This window comes from Terrapene carolina, unplaced genomic scaffold (genome assembly GCF_002925995.2).
Source record: "Terrapene carolina triunguis isolate 2854851 unplaced genomic scaffold, T_m_triunguis-2.0 Scaffold85, whole genome shotgun sequence".
Taxonomy (NCBI): Eukaryota; Metazoa; Chordata; order Testudines; family Emydidae; genus Terrapene; species Terrapene triunguis.
Genome location: NW_020664436.1, coordinates 45,134,677 through 45,148,591, shown reverse-complemented (window position 1 = coordinate 45,148,591; position 13,915 = coordinate 45,134,677). Strand labels below are relative to the sequence as shown.

The window sequence follows — 13,915 nt, the reverse complement described above, 5'->3', positions numbered from 1 at the left end:
CCAGCTGATTGCCGCGGGCAGGAGGGAGGGGGGAGGAGCGAGGATGCGGCGCACCTCCCCCCTCCGTCCCCTGCTTCCTGCCCACAGCAATCAGCTGGCTTGCAGTGTTCAGGGGGCAGGGGAGGGAGGGGGAGCATGCGCGCCATGTCCTCCCCCCTCCCTCCTGCCTCCTGAACGCTGCAAGCCAGCTGATTGCCGCGGGCAGGAGGGAGGGGAAGGAGAGAGGACGCCACGTGCAGAGTAAAGGGGGAGGGGACGGGAGAAGAGGCGGGTTAATAGTGGGGGCTTTGGGGAAGGGGTGGCATGGGTGGGCCAAGGGTTGAGCCCCCCGCCCCTGGTGCTTGCAGAGTAGGGGAAGCAGCCACTGCTGCTGCGCAACATGCTTCTCCTAGCCTACAGCACCTTCAGCCTCCTTGTCTGCCTCCTTGTCTCCAGTGCCAGTGGGCTGTGCCTGTGTGGGGTAAGGCGGGGGCACCTCCCAACTATAGTACTGTACTGTATGGCAAAAAAATTTTTCCCTGGAACCAAACCCCTCCCATTTACATTCATTCTTATGGGGAAATTGGATTAGCTTAACATCGTTTCACTTAAAGTCACATTTTTCTAAGAACGTAACTACAACGTTAAGTGAGTAGTTACTGTGTTATTTACACTATTGTAGTGCCTCGACCAAGAAGGGAGGCTCAGTGTGCTGGCCACTGACAGTTCCTGCCCCCAAGAGCTTCCTTTGAGTAAAGGAAACAAGTAAGAGTAAAAAGGTTGTACAAAAACGCTCCCCAGAAACAAAGTTCAGTCATTTGAATTTTCTGTTATAGCTCTAATATGTAGCTTTATATTAATAATGTGAAATTCATTGCCTCTAAAAATAGCCTTTTCTCGTCATGCACAGATTAACATTTAGTAGAACTACATAAATGATTAAAAGAAATTGTATGATTAAGAATACCATAATTGGATGGAGCATGATGATCCAAGCAGCATGAGCTTCACCCGCATTGGTGGTAAAAATACCTTCCCACCAATGTAGAGATGTGGTTTCATCCTTTACTTTCTTAAGGATTCGTTTGATTTTATCCACCGAATGGTGGACCGTGAGAAGAGTCTTAAGACCTTCCGTTTTTAAGTTGTTGATATAATAGGTGAGCTGTTTACGGTGTCGTAATTTCTTGATAGCCTTTAAGTCAGCTCCAATATGTATAGGCTCTATGTAGTCGTATAGTCGATATTCAGACTGAATGACTTCTGACTCTAGGTCATGCAACGTCACATTTATATCACATACCCTTAGACTAGATACTTGACACAAACAAATATTTGCAGTAAAATTGTTGATTATATGGTAAAACCTATTTACAGTAAACATTGGACACAGACTTCTTACACATACAGTGTCTATCTACCTGCACTATGGCCGATTGGTTACCAAGGGAATGGTGGTGCAACTCGTAATTACATGTTCTTGACAAAGAGTTTAGGCACACATGGGTCTCCTCCCATATGCAGAGGTGCAAGTATATCCCAACCCTTTCTGCTCAGTACAGGCTTGTACATTAATGGGTTTATACTCTTTCCCCTTAAGATGCACCCATTTACTTTCTTCCACAAAGGTACCATTAGGGATTGGTTGGCAAAAATTCCTAGCGGAACGAGAGGATAGATGTTTTCCTCAACAGCTAACCTTAAGGTGAGTACAAGGGCTATAATAGTCTCAATATGGTGAAATTAATGAGTCTCCACCATTCATGATGCCTTTTCTCAAATTCATTAGAGTTATTTCCGATTATTCTTTTTAACTCCAAAGGCATGTTTCCATTTAGGCCATCTCTTACAATTGATTTTGCAACACTTAATAACCATTGCTGGGCTTCCATACAGATAAGTGCCTCAGACAGATTTGATTGCAGGATGCCAAGAGCTCCCAATACCTGTAGGTGATCTTGTTCCTGAATATCCAACCAATAAGGGAGGATATTTACAATATTGAATTTGGTGGGTCCTAATCCCATCAGCACCGACGATAGTGGCTCAGAGAAGGTTGACATGTCATGACCTAGATCACCTATTCTTTTGGCAAGGAAGTTTTGATCGATGGTATTAATTACCCCAAGTCCAGCTCCTACTCCTCCAAGCACCTTTACTATCACATCCCTTTTCTTCCTTTGGCCTGGTCTACACTACGACTTTAATTCGGATTTAGCTGCGTTAATCCGAATTAATCCTTAACCCGTCCACACAACGGAGCCAGTTACTTCGAATTAAAGGGCACTTAAAATCGATTTCTGTACTCCACCCCGACGAGCGGAGTAGCACCAAAATCGATTTTGTTAATTCGAATTAGGGGTAGTGTGGCCGCACACCACCGAATTAATGTGGTTAAAATGAATGGGGTAGTGTGGCCGCACACCACCGAATTAATGTGGTTGAAAACCGAATTAATGTGCTTAGTGTGGCCGCGCACAATCGAATTTATACAATCTGTTTCCCAAATTCGAATTATCTAAATTCGAATTAATCTCGTAGTGTAGACGTACCCTTTGTTGTAAGGAGGATGGCAAGATTCCTTGTAGCCATGCTCTCCATCCCATTAATAAGGGCATCACAAAGGGTGCACACAGAAGATGTAGTGGAATGATAAAGATTTGAATAGGCATTATGATCTTCTTTAGGGCGAATTGAAGTTCAATAATCATAATTCTTGATACATCCTTTTTGACAACAAAAGGTCCCATGTAACTAGTTTGTGGTGGTGGAGCAATGGTCAATTTGAACGATGTTTTCAGTTCAAACAGGCCCTTAACAATCCACACCCCAGAGTGCAAAATACTAGTATTAACCATGAGAATTCCTGTGCAGGTGAGGTTGTATCATTTTACTGAGTCATCCAATTTGCAAAACTTAGATGAAACATAATTAGTCAAAGAGAGAGAACACTGATTTCTGCATACTTGACAGGATAGATTCATGATTAAATGTTCATTGGTATAAGGGGGTACCCATGTAATTTAATTGAGGTGGATTGAAAATTATGGTGATGTAGGCTAGAAGTAATATTTATAAAGCCTGGTGTTGTGGTAGAAGGTGCATTGGTTTTAAAATTGATACACTTGAATGAGTCCCAGTCCTTTATGTCCTGTGAACAACCTGTGAAAGGGGAAGGGTCCAAAATCCATACACATCCATTAGATAACTTTTTAATATATTTTAGCTTTCCAGTTGATTTAACACTGGGTCGTGTGTTCGATTGTTGTGTAGGGTGAATGACACCAGTGAGTTGTTGCCTTTATTCTCCTTTATAACTAAATAACAATACCTTTCCATTACGTAGGAGTAAATGCTGGATAATCCAGTCATTACATCCTCAGGGACGACCCAATAAGCAGGAGTGAGAGGGATTCGAGTTGCTGGCAGATCTTGTTTTCCCTGTTTAAATCCAAAAGTGCGTATTTTAAATGGTGCCCTGGGCAGTGCTTCTGTCCTAACTTCCTCCTGGAAAGGGTTTTGTTGGGGCTTTAGGTGGTGCCCTGGGCATCATTTGAATTCTAGCTCCTTTGTTTTCCTTCTCGTAATTCTCGTCATACTCCTCATCATATTCCTCATTTTCAAAGTCCTCTTGTGTATATACCTCTTTTTCTGAATCCTCATCCTGGTCATACTCAAAAACAGGAATCTTTCATTTGTAGAGTAGACTCTCATTCACTTTACAAAACCAATGCTCGTTTTCTTGAACTATTGGACCTTGACAAATCCATAACCATGCCATAACTATAGACATCAGATATTTTCCAAGAGTGTTCATGCTTTCTTCAGTACCCTGTAAAAGAAAACATGAAAATATTAATTTTACCTAAGGTGGTTTATGATTATTTTTCCTCTTTTTCCTTTACAGTGTTGTCTGGGCAGATGTTTCCCTTCCACGCTCTGAGTTGTGTGCTGTGAAACCATTTCTTCCCAGACTTTAATTCCAGCTGGTAAGTAGTCTGACTTGCTTTGTTTATAATGGTAACAGGACCAACCCATCTAGGACTGAGTAGATGTTTTTTTTTCTGAATAATACTTGAATAGAACTTGATCACTCACATTCTATTCAATGAATTTAAGGTTATTATTGAGCCTTTGGTCCATCTTCCTACAATTGGCTTTTAGGGTGACAGCTACTGCCCTTTGCACACCAGTGATGACCCTTAGCATGGATTTTATATATTGGTCTGTTATTGCTCTTGGTCGATATTCATCAGGGGGTACCCCTCCTGGCACCCACCATTGTTCCGGCGTTACCATAGGTTGTCCGAATAACAACCCGTGAGGAGTGAAACCGTGGGATCCTATGGTGGATCTCATTGCCATGAGAATTAATGGGAGGTATCAATCCCAGTTTTTGCCTGAGGAATCGATGACTTTCCACAGTGCAGTCTTCAGAGATCTATTTGATCTTTCTACAAGGCCAGATGCTTGAGGGTTGCCTGCTACATGGTATCTTTGATGCACTGCCAGGGCTATACAGAGTTGTTTGGTTATTTCCCCGGTGAAATGAGGACCCTGATCAGAATCGATGACTCTTGGTAGACCAAACTGACTGAATGCATTTTCCAGCAATAACTTGACTGTAGTTTGAGCTGTACAATTACGTGCTGGATAAGCCTCAATCCACTTTGAGAAGGGGTCAATGCACACTAAACAATATTGATTTCCCCTATTTGTTCGAGGTAGGAGGGCAATATAATCATTTGCACCCTTAGCCATGGACCATTCACTGGTTGATAGAGAAGAGGTCCTTTGATGATTTTGGTGTCTGGGTTATTTTGAGCACATCTCAGGCAGTTGTTGATATAATGCTCCATATCTCTTGCAATCTCTGGCCACCAGGGCACAGAAGCCAACTTACATAGTGTTTTCTGGACTCCAAAATGACCCTGTCTATGTGCCAGTTGTATCAGTTCTTGTTGAAGCACAGTTGGGATTACAATCAATGGAATACCACCCTCTGTAGATTCCTGGTCTCCAACCTTGTTTTTAGTTGCCATAATTAAACCAGATGAATGATGTTTAATGGTATAGGATTTGTATTTGCCATCCTTTACTAGCTGCTTAATTTCTGGGTCTTGTGATTGCAATCTTATGATGTCCTGGTGATCAGTGGGGTCTGTTGATGTTAAGGCATCAATGGTTGCTTTTACCTTATCCTATCTGAACTCTGGTCCCAAGCTTGCATCTTGTTTTGTCAGTCAATCCACCTTGCTATTCAGGAGAGTGATTTCTGATTTATTCTTTCGGTGGGCCTTAACCTTAAACAAGAAAGTGTCACCCTCCTGGACTCAGCTAACTGCCATGCATATTTCAGATATCGGGCATAAGCAACTGGCTGGTTATCTGCTGATCTCATTTCTCTTGTTTTCCAAATAACCATCCAATCCAGCAATGCCCTCATTGCCCAATCAGAATCTGTGCAGATGGTAATATCTGTGGAAGATTCAGCATTTTCCAAGGCTACAATGATTGCCACTATTTCTGCAGCCTGGGCTGAGTTGTGTGCGATGGCTCCTTGGAATGCTTTGTCAGATGCAACATGTAAAGCTGCAAACCCTCTGGCTGCTTTTCCATTGATGTACATGCTGCTTCCATCCACAACCCACAGGTCTCGGTTATAAGTTTTAGCTTCTTCAAACACTGATTCTAATTTGAAAGGTGATATGATCTCAGGATTCATATTCTCGGGAAGAGGACACTCATGATTTATCAGGGGCTCTTTTGGTGCAGGAACGCAAAGTGCGAATGGTGCCAGGCTGGGACGTGCAACCTTTTCTACCTGTATTTCTTTGTTGATCAAAGCTAAGGTCCAGTTAGCTAGATAAGGGTGGCTTACTCTTCCAGAGTTGGCTCTCTCAGTCAGCACATACTTCACAGGAGTGTGTGGGGTCTTTAACACTATAGGAGCCATGCCCACTATATACTCCCAATGAGCCAGCGCCCATACAAGAGCCAATACCGCTCGTTCACAGTCAGTGAATTGCTGTTCCACTGCTGATAACACTATGGACCCATATGCTATGGGCTTCAAGGAAGTTCCATGATGTTGCAGTAGGATAGCGGTGATTGCTGTGTTAGTGGTTGCTAGTTAGAGGTGGAAGGGTTTGTTTACCTGCGGGAATGCCAGTGCAGATGCTTCCATTAAGGCTTGCTTCAGCTGTTGTACGGCTCTTTGCTCTTCCTCTACCCACTTCCATAGTTGGCCTTTCCTAAGTAGCTGGTAAAGTGGCTTGCCTTCTCACTATAACCTTCCCTGGAAAAACCAACCAGGCCTAGGAAGGACCTGAGTGTGCCAACATCTGTTGGAGCAGGCAGTTTAGATATTAGCTCTATTCGACTGGTATCAGGTTTCCTCCTGGCAGGGTCCAGTTGCACCCCTAAGTAGACTACTTGTTGTTGAACTAGCTGGGCTTTGGTTGGGTTTACTAGGAACCTGCTGTTTTCAGAATTCCTAGTACTTCATCTAGAGCTTTGATGTTGTCTTGCTTGGTTTTGGTAGCTATCAGTATCATCTACATAACTGACAATGTTGTCACGGTAGGAGGCGGTTCTCCATAATGCTGCTACGATGCAATGACATAAACTCGGAGCATTGTGATACCCTTGGGAAACCCTTGTAAAGGTGACTTGTTGTTCTTCATAAGTGAAGGCAAATTTATAGTAGTAGGAGGGATGGAGTTGTATGGAGAAGAAGGCATTAGAGATGTCTAGGACGCTGTACCAGCACGCACCTTCAGTGATTAAATTCATCACCTCTGGAAATTTAGCAACAACGGGGGCCAACCTGGGTGTCACCTTGTTTAATCCCCTATAGTCCACGGTTAACCTCCAGGAGCTTCCATCAACCTTTCTAACCGGCCAGATAGGAGAGTTTCAGACACTTTGACAAGATATCAGCACTTCTTGATTCAATAATGCCTCTATTGTGGGTCGAATCCCCTCCTTCGCCTCTGCAGAATACCGGTATTGACGTATAGGCTTTGGATCAGGACCTTCTACCTTTATTGAGGCTTGAACCTTTCCGCAAATTAGTTTGTTAGGAGAAAACACCTCCTTGTAACTTGTTGGATTTTTTTGGTAACTTGTTGGATTTCTGTCTCCCATACAGGAAGCTGCAATTCTTCTGGAGCCTTGGCAGCACAGATGCGGTGTGTTGCAGGGATTAGAATACCTGCTTCTACGTGTTCAGCTTGAATCAACATCCTATCAGGTAAGTCAATAGTTATATCCAATTGCTGCAACAGATTTATTCCTAATATGCCTGTACCATCCAGTTTTTGCAGTCCAAATGAGGCCTGTGTAGATAGAGACCCAATATGGCATGTAACTTCATAAGTAAAAGGAATGACATTTTCTTTACCATTATATGAGACCAAAGATTTCAGTTCTCTTACTGGCAAGTTCTTAGCTGTAGGACTTCCTCAGAAAATATTTTTCTGGCCTTTCATCTACACTCTGCTTTTCTGAATATGCCTTGCCCATTACATTATCATGTGGATAAAACAATCAAAATACAAATGAATAGATAGTAGATGGTTCATTATTTGCATCAATTAATACATTATAAGGAACAGTTGCAAAATCATCATTAGACATACATTCCCTTAGTATACATATCACATCATCTTGAGACAAATGTGGTGTAACAGATAATTTGGCTTACCAGTTAAGCACTGTATCTCGGTCACAAGGGCCCACGTGCTTTCCCATGGCTCTAGCCTGCTCTGGTGTAAGAGCTTTACTTCCATGTTTTACCAAGGGGGGTTACCCAGTGTGCCAATGGGCATCCTTTCTGTGCCGCTTCCACCTCCTCCCAGCTTGGAGGTGCAGAGCGTAGCTGCTCTTTCCCACACCAATTTTCTGGTGGATGTTCCTCACACTGACCATTCAGATTGCATGTTTAGTTCCCTCTGAAATTCTACACTGTCTTCTTTAGTCTTAACTAATTTAAATGATTTTATTTTCTGCAAATTATGGCATCTCACTGTTCATTCCCTTTTCTAAAACATTAATTAGTAACAGTAATACAGCATTGCAGCAAATCTACTGAGGAGATAATAAAAATTGCATAGATCATGAGAGAGACAAGAGCCCAGGGGGAGCCTCAGTCCTGACCCATCTGATCTTCCATACCGTCTCTGTAAGGCTAAGGCCTTCGTCTGCAGCCAGATTAAAAGAGCAGCCGAGCAGCAGCCATTAGCTGAGAAGCAGGAAGTCACATCCTCACATTCCATCTACATTACATTAAAACAATGTAATATCAGGCTGTTAAGAAGGAGACCCTGTCCTAATAACACCCACTATCACCAGATAAAGAAACAGATCTTAAGATGGCTAAAGAAAACTTAGTTTGACATCATTCTGTCTGTCAAGAAATCACTAATCAATAGTTGTGAAATCCTCATTTCTTTATTGTTTTGTCATTATGGTCCCCACTTCCCTATTGTTCATCTGTATGGTCTCTGTATGGTTCTTTAATTGTTTCTGTCTGCTACATAATTAATTTTGCTAGGTGTAAATTAATTAAGGTGGTGGGGTAGAATTGATTAGAGAATTTTGTTACACTGTGTTAGGATTGGTTAGATAGATTTCAGTATAATGATTGGTTAAGGTACTGCTAAGCAGGACTCAAGTTTCACTATATAAACTGGGGTCCAAAAGGAAGTTCTCCTCCAGGACACAGCCCCAAAGATCAGAGCTGCCAGACCTCAACACTCTGCCAATGACACTGTGCAGAAACTGGAGTCCCCTAGATGGACCTGATCCTGACTAGCCATCAAGAAAAGTTAATCTGGCTTATTGGGAGTGATGAGCACTGTATGTGTAGCGTGTGCAGTCTGGTTTTGGTGGTTGTTAATAAATAAAGGTTACGTAGTATATTACTGTGCAAGGCTCTTTCACTGGTAAAAGGTCCTCCAAACCTGCAGTAGTAGTATACATCCAGAGCCCTATATACTGGGAAAGGGTGTGGGTACTTAAATTGACCAGGTTAGTTACACCCTGAGCCCTACGAATTGGGTACGGGTAGGTGCTTTTTGCCTGGAGTCCTACCAATTGGGAAAAGGTGGGGGTGCCTAAATTAACCAGGTTACTCCTGGAGCCCTGTGGACTGGGAAAAAGTGGGGTGCCCTAATGTGTGCAGCTAACAGATTTGGTGGAGAATGCCTGGGCAGCCTAAGGTCTTTTGGACTGAACTGATAAGAGTCTAACACAGTAAATAATAACAAAGTACCTGTGCCTTCCTTCAGAAAGGGTCGCTACCTATCTGGCAGAATGAGCACCCCAGAATAGGGTGACCAGACGTCCCGATTTTATCAGGACTGTCCCGATATTTCCTTGTTTGTCCCACGTCCCGACCAACGTTAGGTCGGGACACTGGACAAACAAGCAAATGCTCCAGAGTTCGGAAGTGCTCGCGCCCCCCGCCCCGACTCCGCCCCTTCCTTCCCCCATTGGCTCCCTCCTCGAATCCCCGCCTCTTCCCCTGGCTCGCCATTCCTCCTCCCTCCAGCGCTTGTGGAGGGAGGCCCCGGAGACGCAGGGGGAGCGCGGGGCCGGGGTGAGTGAGAGTCCAGCCTGGCCCCGAGTGCAAGCAGGACTCAGTCGGACGGTAGGGAGAGTAGGGGGGCGGCCCGTGGGGCCAGGCAGCGGCTCTTCTCCCCCCTGGGCAGCGGGACTTGGGAGCAGCCGCTGCTGCAGCTCCCACTGCTGCGGGGGAGGAAACGGCCGATGGCCAAGCTCGGCGGCTGCAGCTCTGGCGCCCCCGAACCTCCCGAGCCTGGGCCTGCTGCGGGGACCCAGCAGCGCGCACGCTGCGCCCAGCCCCTGGCCAGTCGCGTGCCCAGTTGGTGCTATCCCGCGGCGGCCCCGGGGCGGAGGCATCGGCAGCCCAGCCCCATTCGTTCCCCTGCAGGACCCGAGCGGGACGGGGGGGGCTGGGGCCTGCTGCCCCCACTTCGGGGCCGCCGCAGGATTGCACCAGCTGGGCAGCAGCCCAGACACGACTGGCCAGGGGCTGGGTGCAGCGTGTGCGCTGCTGGGTCCCCGCAACAGGCCCAGGCTTGGGGGATTCGGGGGCACCAGAGCTGCAGCCGCCGAGCGCCATGGCCGCTTCCTCCCCCCGCGGCAGTGGGAGCTGCAGCAGCGGCTGCTCCTGAGTCCCGCTGCCTTGGGGGGAGAACAGCCGCCGCCTGGCCCCGTGGGCCACCCCCCTAGTCTCCCTACCGCCCGACTGAGTCCTGCCTGCACTCGGGGCCAGGCCGGACTCTCACTCACCCCGGCCCCGAGCTCCCCCTGCGTCTCCCGGGCCTCCCTCCAGCGCTTGTGGAGAAAGGGGTGTGTGTGTGTGTGGTTTTTTGGGGGTTTTTTTGCCCTGCCCCCTCCCGCCACGCTCCCGCCTCCCCCCCCGCGTCCCGATATTTGACTTGGGTGATCTGGTCACCCTACCCCAGAACAACAAGAGAGAAAAGGAACGAAGAAAAGGGACCAGGAGGGATGGGGCTAGTTGAGGACCCCACCCTCCTTGCTAAATGGTTAGTGGGACAAAGCCTGTGCTCGTGGGAAGGGATGGTTCAGTGAGGAAAGCAGAATCAAGCCCAAGCAAGCAGGCAAGCAACAGATAAAAAGATTGGAAAACAGGTTGGAAGCCCTGAAGGGCATAGTGGCAGGAGTAAAGGGAGGAGTAAGTAGAGGCCTGGAGATTTCAGATCCCTGGGACAATACTTGGAATCCTGATATCTGGGCTGATGGAGGTGTCATTTTGGGAGATAAGCAAGGAAAGAGAGTGAGAAGTTAACTCTGCATTGGCTGTTGGGAATTAAGCAGTTGAACCTTGTAAAAATGTTAACAATAAAAAGTGTTATAGAAAAAGAATTCTTGGTTTCTTTGCAGCCATTCTGAAGGAAAAATGGGCCCTTTTCCAAATGAATGTCTGTAAATAAGCTAGGAAAAGAGACAATCTGATTTAAATCATTTAACTATGAACAACGTAGTCAGATTTGCTAAAAGAACATAAGGGGTTTCTATTGGAACTTAACTGCCCCCAAATGTATACAAATGTAATTTATGTACAGCTGTGAAAAAATTAAAGCAGTGTAAGGGATGTTAAGCAAAAGAGTATGTATGTACCTCTGTGTGTGTGTGTGTGTGTGTGTGTGTGTGTGTGTGTGTGTGTAAGTAAATATATTGTGTAAATATGTGGAGTGATTAGGACCTAAACCCAGGGCCAGCTCTAGGTTTTTTGCCACCCCAAGCTCCGAGAGCGCAACTGCCCAAGCAAAAAAAAAAAAAAAAAAATGGCCGGAATGCTGCCCCTGGAATTGTGCCGCCCCAAGTTTGTAAAACTCTGTTTTGTAGGTTTAAGATAAATTGTTTTTTGTTTTGTTTTTAAATAATACCACTAAAAATCCATTTGAATCTTTCATTCAAAGTTGCAAACCTGACAGACACTTTTTGCCAATCACAGGTAACTAGTGTTGTTTGGCTTTGGTATTTAGCATTTAACCCTTAAGGCACCTCATATGCTTTATAACATTCAAGATCAAAGTTGTGGCTGCAGAAGGGCAGTCAAAACCAGGAGAATGGGAAGAGAATCTGGATTTGTTTTTTGGTAACAAAATAGCAGATAAGAGCTCTAGTAAAAGAATAAGAAATTAAAAAAGACAGTGCCCCTCTGGAGAAACAGCAGGGGTGAGGCACAGAAAAAAGCAATGTTAGAAACACTGAGCCTTAAGGTGGCTCTGAATAATCAGACTATCACTTTGATAAGGTGTAACGAAGCCGGGACACTACTGAGAGTATCAGTTCAGGACAAATTGCTTAGAGCAGGGCAGTCATAGCCGAAGGCTGGGGTTCCTTTATTACTAAGGCACACCAAACCAGCCAAACTGAGATGACTTCGGTTTTACCACACTGGCTAACCAGAAGTCATATAAGCAATTCCCTCAGATACTCCAGTTCCCTTGTATCACCACCAGCACCACTCCTTATGGGGATGAATGGTTATGAAAACCAATACCCCAGTAAAAGAAAAAAGGTTCTCCCAATCCCAAAGGACCAAGCCCCAGACCCATGTCAATATACAAGTCAGATCTTACCCACAAATCACACTGTTGACAATCCTTTAGAATCTAAAATCTAAAGGTTTATTCATAAAAAGAAAGAAACATAGATGAGAGCTAAAATTGGTTAAATGGAATCAAATACATACAACCATTGCAAAGTTCTTGGTTCAGGCTTATAGCAGTGGTGGGATAAACTGCAGCCTCAAATCAAGTCTCTGGAGTACACCCACAGCTTGGATGGTCATTCAATCCTTTGTTCAGAGCTTTAGTATAGCAAAGTTCCTCCAGAGGTTAGAAGCAGGATTGAAGACAAAATGGGGGGTTTCCCAGGGCCTTTTATATCCTCTGTCATGCGGCCTGTGCTTCCTTTGTTTCACACACAAGCTGCCCAGCACATGGCTTGGAAGCCTTAGAGTTCTCTTCATAGGCATGTCCCTGCATGCATTGCTGAGTCATAAGGTGTATCTGCCTTCTCTCTGTCGGTCACTTGTATAGCTGATGGCCCTTAATGGGCCATCAAGCAGGCTAGGCAGTGCTGATGCCAAATTGTCTGGGGTATCACTCAGAAGCATAGCACAAGTTTGAAATACAGACAGTATAGCACCAGTACTTATAACTTTAAATACAAAAATGATACATGCATACAGATAGCATAATCATAACCAGCAAATCATAACGTTTTCCTAGACACCTTACTTGACCTCCTTTGTACAAGATTTGGTGCCACTACAGGACCTTGGTTGCAACAATAATGATCTATACGGTCACAGTTCGTGTCAATAACGTCACATTAGGGTACATGAAAACTCTGTGAGCACAAAAAAAAGTTACACCTTATGTAAAAATTGATATGGCTAACATAATGTTATAGAAGTTAAACTATGAAAGGAATGTGCATTTTTCCCAGGACATGTGCAGTGTATATTGTAGAAGGGGTAAAAGAAATGCAAACAAAACATGCTACTTAATTAAAATCCCATTAGGGCTCCAAAGGGAGCCACAATAGGTTGTGGGGTTTTGTTTGTTTGTTTTTGTTTGTTTGTTTGTTTCCAGATTGCTGTGTGTTTTGGAAGCAGGAGTTGAAAGTGGAAAGAAATCAAAACTCTGGTGGAAGTTGATTGTGTCCCTTTCAGTCTCTGAGCTCTGCTGATGGCTTTGGATCCAAAAGCAAGCCAGAAAGCATCTGTGTTGATGCAAATTACCTAGCTGATAGTGGAAAGAGAGAGCTGCCCATAAATGGCAGCACAAAGGAGCTGCAGATAATGAACATACCTGCTCAGCAAACAAACTACACCTCTACCCCGATATAACGCGACCCAATATAACACGAATTCGAATATAACGCGGTAAAGCAGTGCTCCGGGGGGGCAGGGCTGCGCACTCCAGCGGATCAAAGCAAGTTCGATATAACTAGGGTTACCATACCTCTGGATTTCCCTGGACATGTCCGGCTTTTTGGTGCTCAAATCCCCGTCCGGGGGGAATTTCCAAAGAGCCGGACATATCCGGGGAAATAGGGAGGCATAAGCCAGGGTCCGCCCAGCACGATCCGCCGGGTCCGCAGCGCAGCCCAGCTGCCCCACCTACAATGCTCAGGCGGGGAACGGGGGGGCTCGGGCTTCCCTCGCGGGCGGGGACCCCCCGGCCACTGGGGGACCCTTCCTGTGGCCCCATTGCCCCATGCAGCTTGGAACCCGGCACCGCGGGAGCTGTTTCCAGCGGGGACAGACAGGCCGGGGAACGTGCTCGGCGGCAGGAAGGAAGCTGCGGCCGGGGCTGCAGGGACCCGCGCTGCCGAGCGTCTGAAGCCCCCAGCAGGCAGAGGCTGC

At 45.6% G+C, this 13,915-nt stretch overlaps 1 protein-coding gene across 1 annotated transcript in view; it reads left to right on the top strand.

Moving 5' to 3' along the window:
- The window catches only part of STX11 (syntaxin 11), a 70,103-nt gene that overhangs the window by 22,968 nt on the left and 33,220 nt on the right, over positions 1-13,915 (top strand). The window contains exons 2-3 of the mRNA XM_024219981.2: positions 3,887-3,968; positions 7,133-7,234. The gene's annotated coding sequence lies outside the window, so the exon portion shown is untranslated. The remainder of the gene's footprint in view (positions 1-3,886; positions 3,969-7,132; positions 7,235-13,915) is intronic.